The 14,675-nt window shown below is 42.7% G+C and overlaps 1 long non-coding RNA gene across 1 annotated transcript in view; it reads left to right on the top strand.

Moving 5' to 3' along the window:
- Positions 1-14,675, top strand: part of LOC126484146 (uncharacterized) — a 446,230-nt gene that overhangs the window by 47,577 nt on the left and 383,978 nt on the right. The gene's annotated exons all lie outside the window — the stretch shown is intronic.

The following is a 14,675-nucleotide window of genomic DNA, read 5'->3' as shown; positions in this document are numbered from 1 at the left end:
CGCTGAGTATTTGCATTCCTCATTCCTACGTGTCACACCGACATGTCACGAAACTGCCGCTAAATTCACTGTACGTCTGCTGTCATATGTACGTGATAGAGACGAAAAACGCTGAAACCTATTCTACATCTACTTGATTACTCTGCAATTCACATATAAGTGCTTGGCAGAGGGTTCATCGAACCACAATCATACTTTCTCTCTACCATTCCACTCCCGAACAGCGCGCGGGAAAATCGAACACCTAAACCTCTCTGTTCGAGCTCTGATTTCCCTTATTTTATTTTGATGATCATTCCTACCTATGTAGGTTGGGCTCAACAAAATGTTTTCGCATTCGGAAGAGAAAGTTGGTGACTGAAATTTCGTAAATAAATCTCGCTGCGACGAAAAACGTCTTTGCTTCAATGACTTCTGTTGTATTGGCAGAAGAGCCAACACTGTGTTTCTAGAAGAGGTCGAAATGCACGCGTTTAATTACACGCTGACTGGCGTGAGGTCTGGAACAGGACAATATCTTGAGAATTGTAAATAAAGTACGTAGATGATGTAATACTTAACTTTAATCCACAATTGTACAACATCTCTCGTTACGGTACATGCTTCATAATATTAATTATCAATTGAATACGGCGCCTTGCTAGGTCGTAGCAACTGTAGCTGAAGGCTATGCTAACTATCGTTTCGGCAAATGAGAGCGTAGTTGTCAGTGAACCTTTCCTTGCAAAGTCGGCTGTACAACTGGGGCGAGTGCTAGTACGTCTCTCTAGACTTGCCGTGTGGTGGCGCTCGGTCTGCTATCACTGACAGTGGCGACACGCGGGTCCGACGTATACTAACGGACCGCGGCCGATTTAAAGGCTACCGCCTAGCAAGTGTGGTGTCTGGCGGTGACACCACAACTTCCATCCCATCTCGCGTATCATATCTGCCACATTCTCTCCCCTATTACGTGATAATACAAAACGAGCTGCCCTTTTTTGCACCCTTTCGATGTCCTCCGTCAATCCCACCTGGTAAGGATCCCACACCGCGCAGCAATATTCCAACAGAGGACGAACGAGTGTAGTGTAAGCTGTCTCTTTAGTGGACTTGTTGCATCTTCTAAGTGTCCTGCCAATGAAACGCAACCTTTGGCTCGCCTTCCCCACAGTATTATCTATGTGGTCTTTCCAACTGAAGTTGTTCGTAATTTTAACACCCAGGTACTTAGTTGAATTGACAGCCTTGAGAATTGTACTATTTATCGAGTAATCGAATTCCAACGGATTTCTTTTGGAACTCATGTGGATCACCTCACACTTTTCGTTATTTAGCGTCAACTGCCACCTTCCACACCATACAGCAATCTTTTCTAAATCGTTTTGCAACTGATACTGGTCTTCGGATGACATTACTAGACGGTAAATTACAGCATCATCTGCGAACAACCTAAGAGAACTGCTCAGATTGTCACCCAGGTCATTTATATAGATCAGGAACAGCAGAGGTCCCAGGACGCTTCCCTGGAGAACACCTGATATCACTTCAGTTTTACTCGATGATTTGCCGTCTATTACTACGAACTGCGACCTTCCTGACAGGAAATCACGAATCCAGTCGCACAACTGAGACGATACCCCATAGGCCCGCAGCTTGATTAGAGGTCGCTTGTGGGGAACGGTGTCAAAAGCTTTCCGGAAATCCAGAAATACGGAATCAACCTGAGATCCCCTATTCAAGGCGACTTCCTAAAAGCAGATAAGGGAAGAGAGTATTTGCGTTCGTGGCTGCATAAACCGCTGTTTTCTGCAACACAAATGAACGTGATACTTGGATTAAATGTTTATAGACCATAAACCAATACCAAATGGGGTGACATAAGAATTCACTACCTTATTTTACGGCCATCTGCTCTGAAGTTGATTTGATGTGAGGTCTCCCTCGTGCTGTTTACCAGCTACCGCCTGTAATTAAGCGAAATTGCTGCAACCTACATGATGATTCCTGAACAATGTGCTTCGTTTACTCTCGTCTAGACACGCCCCTTCGATTCTTTCCTTCCACTACCGCTTCAAGAGGACGACGTTTCAATCCCGCGTCCGGCCATCCTGATTTAGGTTTTCCGTGATTTCCCTAAATCGCTCCAGGCAAATGCCGGGATAGTTCTTTTGAAAGGGCACGGCCGACTTCCTTCCCTGTCCTTCCCTAATCCGATGAGACCGATGACCTCGCTGTTTGGTCTCTTCCCCCCAAACAATCCAATCCAACTACCGCTTCAGCTGCAGTTTTCAGGAACTACTCATGTCCTAATAAACTTACCGTACAAAATGTTAGTTACACCCTTAGAATGTCACACTAGTTGCTTTGGAGCACTGCGGATGGTGTGACATTCCGTCGCTGATAAAAGTCTTGTATCTGTGTTACCTCCCCACTTTCTAATCGGTTAATGCGTTAATACGACCGTGATCGCATATGTCTAATGAAATTGATTTTGGATGAAGCTAGCGTCTCCGAAGAAAATTTGACCAGTTAGTGAGAGAAGCATAAAACTTATTATAATTAACAATCTATTCTACTCCTGCACTTTCTATTTATTTGGATTTTGTTTAATACTTAAAACAGCAGTCTTTACTCACGTCAAGTACGAAACAAAAAGAGACCACAACAAATCTAACTGAAATAATACAGAAATTAATTAATACGGTTGCCAGTCCAATTGGACATTGTCAGTTCAGTATATAAGCAAGAATGCGCACAGCAGTTTATGCGTAACGGTTTGACGATACATGTGTCAACGGAAGGTTGACATATGCTTCTGACAACAGGACAAATTAATGAACAATTAAAGCAATTGTCTTATATCGATAATGGTTGTTGTTGTTGTTGTGGTCTTCAGTCCTGAGACTGGTTTGATGCAGCTCTCCATGCTACTCTATCCTGTGCAAGCTTCTTCATCTCCCAGTACCTACTGCAACCTACATCCTTCTGAATCTGCTTAGTGTATTCATCTCTTGGTCTCCCTCTACGATTTTTACCCTCCACGCTGTCCTCCAATGCTAAATTTGTGATCCCCTGATGCCTCAAAACATGTCCTACCAACCGATCCCTTCTTCTAGTCAAGTTGTGCCACTAACTTCTCTTCTCCCCAATCCTATTCAATACCTACTCGTTAGTTATGTGATCTACCCACCTTATCTTCAGCATTCTTCTGTAGCACCACAAATCGAAAGCTTCTATTCTCTTCTTGTCCATACTAGTTATCGTCCATGTTTCACTTCCATACATGGCTACACTCCATACAAATACTTTCAGAAAAGACTTCCTGACACTTAAATCTACACTCGACGTTAACAAATTTCTCTTCTTCAGAAACGATTTCCTTGCTATTGCCAGTCTACATTTTATATCCTCTCTACTTCGACCATCATCAGTTATTTTGCTCCCTAAATAGCAAAACTCCTTTACTACTTTAAGTGTCTCATTTCCTAATCTAATTCCCTCAGCATCACCCGATTTAATTTGACTACATTCCATTATCCTCGTTTTGCTTTTGTTGATTTTCATCTTATATCCTTCTTTCAAAACACTGTCCATTCCGTTCAACTGCTCTTCCAAGTCCTTTGCTGTCTCTGACAGAATTACAATGTCATCGGCGAACCTCAAAGTTTTTACTTCATCTCCATGAATTTTAATACCTACTCCGAATTTTTCTTTTGTTTCCTTTACTGCTTGCTCAATATACAGATTGAATAACATCGGGGAGAGACTACAACCCTGTCTCACTCCCTTCCCAACCACTGCTTCCCTTTCATGCCCCTCGACTCTTATAACTGCCATCTGGTTTCTGTACAAATTGTAAATAGCCTTTCGCTCCCTGTATTTTACCCCTGCCACCTTTAGAATGTGAAAGAGAGAATTCCAGTCAACATTGTCAAAAGCTTCCCCTAAGTCTACAAATGCAAGAAATGTAGGTTTGCCTTTTCTTAATCTTTCTTCTAAGATAAGTCGTAAGGTTAGTATTGCCTCACGTGTTCCAACATTTCTACGGAATCCAAACTGATCTTCTCCGAGGTCCGCTTCTACCAGTTTTTCCATTCGTCTGTAAAGAATTCGCGTTAGTATTTTGCAGCTGTGACTTATTAAACTGATAGTTCGGTAATTTTCACATCTGTCAACACCTGCATTCTTTGGGATTGGAATTATTATATTCTTCTTGAAGTCTGAGAGTATTTCACCTGCCTCATACATCTTGCTCACCAGATGGTAGAGTTTTGTCAGGACTGGCTCTCCGAAGGCCGTCAGTATTTGTAACGGTATGTTGTCTACTCCCGGGGCCTTGTTTCGACTCAGGTCCTTCAGTGCTCTGTCAAACTCTTCACGCAGTATCGTATCTCCCATTTCATCTTCATCTACATCCTCTTCCATTTCCATAATATTGTCCTCAAGTACATCGCCCTTGTATAAACCCTCTATATACTCCTTCTACCTTTCTGCCTTCCCTTCTTTGCTTAGAACTGGGTTGCCATCTGAGCTCTTGATATTCATGCAAGTGGTTCTCTTCTCTCCAAAGGTCTCTTTAATTTTCCTGTAGGCAGTATCTATCTTACCCCTAGTGAGACAAGCCTCTACATCCTTACATTTGTCCTCTAGCCATCCCTGCTTAGCCATTTTGCACTTCCTGTCGATCTCATTTTTGAGACGTTTGTATTCCTTTTTGCCTGCTTCATTTACTGCAATTTTATATTTTCTCCTTTCATCAATTAAATTCAATATTTCTTCTGTTATCCAAGGATTTCTATTAGCCCTCGTCTTTTTACCTACTTGATCGTCTGCTGCTTTCACTACTTCGTCCCTCAGAGCTACCCATTCTTCTTCTACTGTATTTCTTTCCCCCATTCCTGTCAATTGTTCCCTTATGCTCTCCCTGAAACTCTCTACAACCTCTCGTTCTTTCAGTTTATCCAGGTCCCATCTCCTTAAATTCCCACCTTCTTGCAGTTTCTTCAGTTTCAATCTGGAGTTCATAACCAAGAGATTGTGGTCAGAATCCATATCTGCCCCTGGAAATGTCTTACAATTTAAAACCTGGTTCCTAAATCTCTGTCTTACCATTATATAATCTATCTGATACCTTTTAGTATCTCCAGGATTCTTCCAGGTATACAACCTTCTTTTATGATTCTTGAACCAAGTGTTAGCTATGATTAAGTTATGCTCTGTGCAAAATTCTTCAAGGCGGCTTCCTCTTTCATTTCTTCCCCCCAATCCATATTCACCTACTATGTTTCCTTCTCTCCCTTTTCCTACTGACGATTTCCAGTCACCCATGACTATTAAATTTTCGTCTCCCTTCACTACCTGAATAATTTCTTTTATCTCGTCATACATTTCATCAATTTCTTTCATCATCTGCAGAGCTAGTCGGCATATAAACTTGTACTACTGTAGTAGGCAAGGTCTTTGTGTCTATCTTGGCCACAATAATGCGTTCACTATGCTGTTTGTAGTAGGTAACCCGCACTCCTATTTTTTATTCATTATTAAACCTACTCCTGCATTACCTCTATTTGATTTTGTATTTATAACCCTGTAATCACCTGACCAAAAGTCTTGTTCCTCCTGCCACCGAACTTCACTAATTCCCACTATATCTAACTTTAACCTATCCATTTCCCTTTTTATATTTTCTAACCTACCTGCCCGATTAAGGGATCTGACATTCCACGCTCCGATCCGTAGAACGCCAGTTTTCTTTCTCCTGATATCGATAATGGTATGATTTGTTAATTTGCAAAAAATATTGAAGCTCGTTATTGAAAGGTAAATGATAGGCTGGAAGTAGTTATTTGGTTGGGACAGTAATTTGTGAAACGTCAGATTCACATTTACTTACATTCACTGGATTACTGGATATTCCAAGCTACTTACTTTGAATGGATTGTAGTTACTCCGAAAATTTTCTGGCTGGAATAAGCAACTCTTGGCTTTCAACAGTTGGCAACACCGACATACGAACCAAGCGGGCACATAACAGCATTATTATAATAGACAGAGATGAAATGTATATACTTAACTTATTCTTTCGTTATATTTGAGATTTCCAGAATTACTTTACGTTACTTTACTTTGTCCTCATTTAATTAAGCAGATCAACATTTACTCTGAGTATTATTGAACACAGTTAACTTATTGAGTCTTGGTTATTAATTACCTTCAGTTATCTTTTCTGCAAGCGTAAAGCAGGCAGCGATAGTCTTTTGTTAGTCTTCTTTTAACTTTGAACGACACTCGGATGTTCAATAAGAGGAAAAGAATTGGAACCTAAATAGGTGGCAATGACTGATGATAGTGAAAAGATTAGATAACTACCGTTTTTACGTATGTTACTTATTGTTCAATAAAAGTCACTCACATTATGCCTCTGGGTAATGGTTCACAAAGTTTCAAATGTGAATGACAATAGAACGATCTTAGAGTTGGTTGCAGATGTTAAGCCGTTGTCTTCGGTGTCGTCGACAATGCCCCTGTTGCTCTATGCAATACTGCGGGCACACCATTATGAGCAATGACCAATTAAGGGGCAGGATTTTGATATTATTGGAGCCCCTTACATCTGATCGGACTTGTCATGTTCTTGGTACCTCGCTGATAACAATCCCGGTTCAGACAGGTCCGACTTTCTACGTTACACGCCACTTGCGCGTGTTCACTCTCACAGCCAAGTAAGTCTTCTTCCCGCTCTGCTCTGACGTCACACTCACGACCGGAGACTATCACAGCTGAAGTGTGTATGTCCCATTCAGTCGTATGGAACCAGCAGACTAGAAGGGTCGACGTGGAGACGTAACAGAATGTTATAAAAGAGCTACCGTGTTGGGACATTCGCGCGACCACACCGTGAATGAAGTTCTCGATTTGTTAGTGTATCAAAACGGACTGTTGATCATGCGTAAAAGTAATATTGTGCCACTTGTAGGTACGTAAAACAGCATAGGAAGAGCGGTCGTAAAACGATCCTAAAGCCGCCCTCTCACGGGACGTGAAAACGCGCGTGGACGAGGAGCTTGTGACGTCACAGTGTGGACGTTCCACAACACTGCGACGCGTGAAATAAAAAATCTGACATGTCAGATTTTTAGCTCGTGGAGAGGGACGTGGCCAATGTTTGCGACATCGTTGTACGTCGCAAGCACAACATAGCAGCAGGCATATTGTATGACATTAACGTACTTTTTCTAACGTTTTTTCTCTCGTAGAATGCATGGTATGAGTATAAGCTGTCCCAAAGCATAAGCAAATTGAAGATCTCTCGAAAACGCATCGTTTTAGCTACGATTTGTTTGACAAGGAACTACATATCTGTAAGTAAAGGCTTCGTGCAGCAGATGTTTTTAATGTTAATATATAACTTGTGGGCTACGAAATTATACCGTGCAAATGCTATGGCATAATGATGGTCTATCAAAAGCACGCATTTTCGGTACAGTTTGCTTATTAAATATCAAATAACCACATTTGTAGAAACAGGCTTTAAATAATGTATACCATGCTGTGTCGACGGTAGCGCAGTTGATAGCATTGTCACCCTAAGAATTCATTTACATCTACGTCATACTCCGCAAGCCGCCTAATAGTGTGTGGCGTTACAACCCTGTTCCATTATTCTCCGCAAGCCACCCAACGGTGTGGGGCGGAGGGCACTTTACGTGCCACTGACATTACCTCCATTTTCTGTTCCAGTCGCGTATGGTTCGCGGGAAGAAAGACTGCCGGAAAGCCTCCGTGCGCGCTCGAATCTCTCTAATTTTGCATTCGTGATCTCCTCGGGGGGCTATAAGTAGGGGGAAGTAATATATTCGACACCTCTTCCAGAAACGCACCCTCTCGAAATCTGGACAGCAAGCCACACCGCGATGCAGAGCGCCTCTCTTGCAGAGTCTGCCGCTTGAGTTTGCTAAACATCTCCGTAACGTTATCACACTTACCAAATAACCCTGTGATGAAACGCGCCGCTCTTCTTTGGATCTTCTCTATCTCCTCCGTCAACCCAATCTGGTACGGATCACACACTGATGAGCAACACTCAAGTAGGACTCTCCCAATGTATCTCAACCTGGTACCCGCCTTACCAACAATTAATTTTATATGATCATTCCACTACAAATCGTTCGGTACGCATACTCCCAGATATTTTACAGAAGTAACTGCTACCAGTGTTTGTTCCGCTATCATATAATCATACAATAAAGGATTCTTCTTTCTATGTATTCGCAATACATTACATTTGTCTATGTTAAGGGACAGTTGCCACTCCCTGCACCAAGTGCCTATCCGCTGCAGATCTTCCTGCATTTCGCTACAATTTTCTAATGCTGCAACTTCTCTGTATACTACAGCATCATCCGCGAAAAGCCGCATGGAACTTCCGACACTATCTACTAGGTCATTTATATATATTGTGAAAAGCAATGGTCCCATAACACTCCCCTGTGGCACGCCAGAGGTTACTTTAACGTCTGTAGACGTCTCTCCATTGAGAACAACATGCTGTGTTCTGTTTGCTAAAAACTCTTCAATCCAGCCACACAGCTGGTCTGATATTCCGTAGGCACTTACTTAGTTTATCAGGCGACAGTGTGGAACTGTATCGAACGCCTTCCGGAAGTCAAGGAAAATGGCATCTAGCTGGGAGCCTGTATCTAATATTCTCTGGGTCTCATGAACAAATAAAGCGAGTTGGATCTCACTCGATAGTTGTTTTTTTTTCGGAATCAATGTTGATTCCTACAGAGTAGATTCTGGGTTTCCGGAAACGACATGATACGCGAGCAAAAAACATGTTCTAAAATTCTACAACAGATCGACGTCAGAGATATAGGCCTATAGTTTTGCGCATCTGCTCGACGACCCTTGTTGAAGACTGGGACTACCTGTGCTCTTTTCCAATCATTTGGAACCTTCCGTTCCTCTAAAGACTTGCGGTACACGGCTGTTAGAAGGGGGGCAAGTTCTTTCGCGTACTCTGTGTAGAATCGAATTGGTATCCCGTCAGGTCCAGTGGACTTCCCTCTGTTGAGTGATTCCAGTTGCTTTTCTATTCCTTGGACACTTATTTCGATGTCAGCCATTTTTTCGTTTGTGGGAGGATTTAGAGAAGGAACAGCAGTGCGGTTTTCCTCTGTGAAACAGCTTTGGAAAAAGCTCTTCCAGAAAAGAGATCTCTCGCAATTTCAGTAGTACATCTCTCCGTAATGCACAACGCCTGTCTTGTAACGTTTGTTGAGCATTTCCGTAACGCTCTTGCGCCGGCTAAACGATCCCGTGATGAATCGCGCCGCTGTTCGTTGGATCTTCTCTATCTCTTCTATCAGTCCTTCCTGGCAGGGATCCCAGACTGATGAACAATACTCAAGAGTCAGTCGAACAAGTGCCTTAACAGTTACTTCCTATGTGGATGAGTAACATTTCCTTAAGATTCTTCCTGTAAATCTGAGTCTGGTATTTGCTTTTCCCAATATTTGTTTTATGTGGTCATTCACTTAAGGTCGCTGTGGATAGTTACTACTAGATATTTCTGCTAGATACTGTTTCCAGCGGCTTGTCATCAATAGTGTAGCTGTACAGTAGTAGATTTCTTTTCCTATGTATGCGCATTATGCTACATTTATTTACGTTCAGGGTCAACTGCCAGAGACTGCACCGTTCCTGAATAGTCTGCAAGTGATTCTGCAAATCGATACTGTCTTCTGGCATTCTGCAAGTCATTCTGCAAATCAGTACTGTCTTCTGTCAACAGTCCTAAAGAGCATCCGACGCTTTCTACTAGATCATTTATACAGGGCGAACATTACTGAAACCGACAAACTGCAGGGTCGGATTACTGAATGGAAATGGAAGAAAAGTCTTGTGAACACTTGTCCGGAATTGCGTCGTTGCCACGGTAGTTGGCGCTGACAAATGAAAGTTCTTCTGACTACATGCCGTGTGTTCCTTTGTTGCAGGCTGTGTGATTAAAGCAGCGTACTGTAAGAAACACAATGTTTTGTCGGTAAGGAGGACTGATGTCAGAAATCCCATAACTGTAACAATTGTGATGGTCTGGCGCAAAAACCACCGGCAAAATCCTCCCCAAAGAGGGAAGTTCGTTACTGGTTATCCTTGCATTCGTTGCAGGTGCCAGGCATAGTAACGGTTGCCATGCAGGATACACATAATCGTACTTTAGCTTACACTATGTTGGTGGGACACATGTATGGCTAGTACCAGGATTCTTTTCAATATTCTGTAGAACCCGGCCCTGGTGTACGCACAGACCGCCGCCTCCCTGCTTGTTAGTCTGTCTGAGAGGACCCATGATCAAACAAAGGGCCAAAAAAGGCTTGAAATGTTGTGTGATGTTTCTTTAAAGTCAGAACCGCCATTAGACTGCTGTTTATTTCCAGTGTTACTTTTACGCTTACACAATCATGAGTTCGACTTCAAAGTGCCATTATCAAGTGTTTTCTGAAAGCTGGTTAGACAATAACAGTGAAATACGTAACAAGTAATATAACCGTATAACAATTCATATTTGTAATGCTTACTTACAAGTGTTATAAATTGCCTAAGATGTCATACTGTCGTATTAAATTACACTATTAGACTCATTGTCTAAGAGTCGATATACCTGGCAGAGCCTACTGCTTTGTTTCATTACTGAGTACACCATCTTGACTGAATGACAGTTGTAAAATTCTCTTGGTCAAAGAAATTCCTGTTACAAGTAGCAGTGAGTAGTGAGTAGAACACGTAATTGTACTGTATTGTATTTATTCTGAATTGAGGCAAAATTACACAACTTAGAGTTAGCCATGTGTTAATTTCACGTACAAAGCTGTATATTTACCTACTAAAACGTCTTTAAACAACATCAATGACTTGCTGGACTTTTATGTTTATGGATGCAGCGAATATTATCGAGAGGTTTGTTACTGTTTATGTTTATTAGCAGGCTACTTCATTGTATACTAAGATAAACAGGTACTGCAAAGATGTAACAACCACCAAATAAAATAAATTGTTCCTAACCTTTCCTATCCTACCGGACACTGAGCCCAAAGACAAATAAAAAAAATTACCTGCTTGTAACAGGAATTTCATTGACCAAGACAATTTGACACGTAGCCAACTGTCATTCAGTCAAGATGGTGTACTCAGTAATGAAACAAAGCAGTAGGCTCTGCCAGAAATATCGACTCTTAGACAATGTGTCTAATAGTGTATTTTAATACGACAGTATGCCATCTTAGGCAATTTATAACACTTGTAAGTAAGCATCACAAATATGGATTGTTATACGGTTATATCTATTCGATTCTATTCTATGTTAACCAGGGACCTAGACACGACGGAGAGGATCCGTCCCCGCCGCAGCCGCAGTGGTCTACAACTCCACGACGACTACCGCAGTCCACTTCATCCCTCCGCCGCCCCACACCGAACCACTTGGGTTATTGTGCGGTTCGGCCCCCTGTGGACCCCCCAGGGAACGTCTCACACCAGACGAGTGTAACTCCTATGTTTGCGGTAGAGTAATGGTGGTGTACGCGTACGTGGAGAACTTGTTTGCGCAGCAATCGCCGACATAGTGTAACTGAGGCAGAATAAGGGGAACCAGTCCGCATTCGCCGAGGCAGATGGAAAACCGCCTAAAAACCTCGATACAAATCCGCCAGGCGGATTCGTGCCGGGGACGAGGCACTCCTTCCCGCCCGCGTTAGACCGCACGGACAACCGGGCGGACTATACGGTTATATCACTTGTTACGTATTTTACTGTTGTTGTCTACTCTGCTTTCAGAAAACACTTGATAGTGGCACTTTGAAGCCGAAATCATTACTGTGTAAGTGTAAATGTAACACTGTAAATAAACAACAGTCTAATGGCGGTACTGACTTTAAAGAAATTTGTTATGGCTGTGGCCCCGCATTATGAAAAAAATATTAGTTGTGTGATGTGGTTGGCGTCTGTGAGGGTACTTATTTTGATATAGCCGTGCTGCCTCTCGACCGTTTCCATCTGCCTGGCCGTACACAAACACCATCTTAGGTTGTTCCTGACGTGAATACCGGACCATTCTGCTGCTTACAGTACACAGCGTCAATCAGACAGGCTGCTACACGCAGGGAACACACGCCACGTGGTCAGAGGAACTTCCATTCATCAGCGCCATCTACCGTGGCAACGATGCGTTTCCGGGCATAAGTTCATCGGACCTTTTTTCCTCCACATCCAGTCAGGAATCCGTCCCTTCAGTTTCTCGGTTTTGTTAATGTTCACCCAGTATACATCGTAAACAACAACGGTCCTGTCACAGTTGCTTGGTGTACTTCGGAAATTACTTTTACATCTGTCAGTTTTGTTCCGTTAAGAGCGTGTTTACCTCTATGTGCAAGGAAGTCTTGAATCCAGTCGCAAATCTGTTCCAATACTCGATGAGCTCGTATTTTTTCGCTAAACGGCAGTGCGGGAGGGTGTCAGATTCCTTCCTGATGTCAAGGAATACGGCTTCATCCTGAGTGCCTTTGTCTACAGCGCTATGAAGCTCATGGAGGTACAGAGCGTGCTGAGTTTCTCACGATCTCTGTTTGCGGAACCCGTGTTTATTTTTAAGGAGAAGGTTTCCGTTCCCCAAAAAATGTCATAATTCTTGAGCATAAAACATGTTCCGAAATTCTACAGCAGACTAATGTCGACGATATAGGCCTGTAATTATGTGTCCCCTTCTTGAAAACGGGGATGACTAGCCGTCTTTTCCAGTCGTTAGGACCCGTCGTTGCTCCAGTGATTTACGATAAACTACTGCATCTTCGTTTTTTACCTTTACTTCTTACGAGATAGAAAAACTCTTCTGTCTCTTGAAGAGCCTCTTGCGCAAATTAACATTTAGCAAAGCAGCACATGCACTTGCTGCACAGACCATTACCACAGATTTAAAAAAATGGTTCAAATGGCTCTGAGCACTATGGGACTTAACATCTATGGTCATCAGTCCCCTAGAACTTAGAAATACTTAAACCTAACTAACCTAAGGACAGCACACAACACCCAGCCATCACGAGGCAGAGAAAATCCCTGAACCCGCCGGGAATCGAACCCGGGGACCCACAGATTTACTTTTTGTTTATGTGTGTATTAATGGCACTCGTTCCATTGAAAGGTGGCTACACTGAGTCACAGCGCCAGAGATTGCGACAAAGAGTTTTATTCCGCCGCCTACACTGGCAGTGCTTGTTCAGAAGTTGTGGTGGTTAGTGCTTTGCTGAGAGGATGTTGATAGCTGTACTATTTGAGGCCATGTCGTGTGCAGTTGTTTTGATGGGCTAGACAGCAGACGTTGTTCGAATGGAGATGTTGTAATGATCAGAGTGTACTTTTAGTCAATATATATGAAGGTAAAAAACAATTTTTTATTTTTTTTAAATTTCCTAACTAACAATGCCTCTTGGTCACAGGTTCAGACAACAAAGCATCTGGCTTGTGTTCATGTATTAGACTGTAATTCGGGTTTCTATGTGCAATTATAGTATTTCAGTTTTATTTAATTAATTCAGTGTAAATGGTATTTAAAATGTCTTGTCTTATTGAGGAAGAACCGTGCCAGATGTGTACGTTGAATCACACTTCCACACACAGAACACCTACACTTGTGCCTTGTTGTTCGTAGTTTTTGTTTCGTAGCTTTTATAGTTGCTGGGGACTTAATTAATTAATTGTGGTAACGGAAATTTCCTTTCATTCTTTGTTGTTATTCTATGCAGTCAGATTGCGTACTAATACTAGTCAGGGCCAACCGGTTACGAGACAGCGTAACCGAACAGACAGCCACTAAATCTAAAAAGTAAAATTATTTGCATCATAAATAATTAAGCCCCCATGCACCATTTCACTAAGCACACGGCTGTGCGGAGTGGCCGTGCGGTTAGAGGCGAATTGCGCGGCCTCTCCCGCCGGTGGTTGGAGTCCTCCCTCGGGCATAGGTGTGTGGGTTGCCCTTCGCGTAAGTTAGTTTCAGTTAGTTTAAAGTAGTGTGTAAGTCTAGGGACCAATGAACTCAGCAGGTTGGTCCCTTAGGAATTCACGAACATTTGAACTAAGCACACGTCTCAGTTCCTGTGTACCCTTGCCTTTTGCGGGCAAGTGCTGTACCAGCTGATCTACCCAAGCACGACCCACGACCCGTCGTCAATGTTTGACGCCTGCCAGTACCTCGTCTCCTATCTTCCAGAGTTCGAGTCTAGGTCCGGCAAACAGCTTTAATCTGCCACGAAGTTTCAGTCTAATACAGTATAAAGCAAACGACCATATAAAATTTCATAACGTGTGAGTATTTTTCAGTAGAATTTGCGTTTTGTTGTAAATAACACCCGTTTGTAGCATACCGGTGTGTAAACGTTAAGGATGAAAGTGACTTTTGCATGATGTGTCACTACCAAGTAACATAGCCGGCCGGGGTGGCCGAGCGTTTCTAGGCGCTACAATCTGGAACCGCGCGACCGCTACGGTCGCACGCTCGAATACTGCCTCGGACATGGATGTGTGTGATGTCCTTAGGTTAATTAGGTTTAAGTACTTCTAAGTTCTAGGGGACTGATGACATCAGAAGCTAAGTCCCATAGTGCCCAGAGCCATTTGAACGATTTGAACCAAGTTAC

This window comes from Schistocerca serialis, chromosome 6, assembly GCF_023864345.2.
Source record: "Schistocerca serialis cubense isolate TAMUIC-IGC-003099 chromosome 6, iqSchSeri2.2, whole genome shotgun sequence".
Classification (NCBI taxonomy): Eukaryota; Metazoa; Arthropoda; class Insecta; order Orthoptera; family Acrididae; genus Schistocerca; species Schistocerca serialis.
Note: the sequence above shows the minus strand (reverse complement) of the source record. Positions and strands in the feature narration are given on the sequence as shown.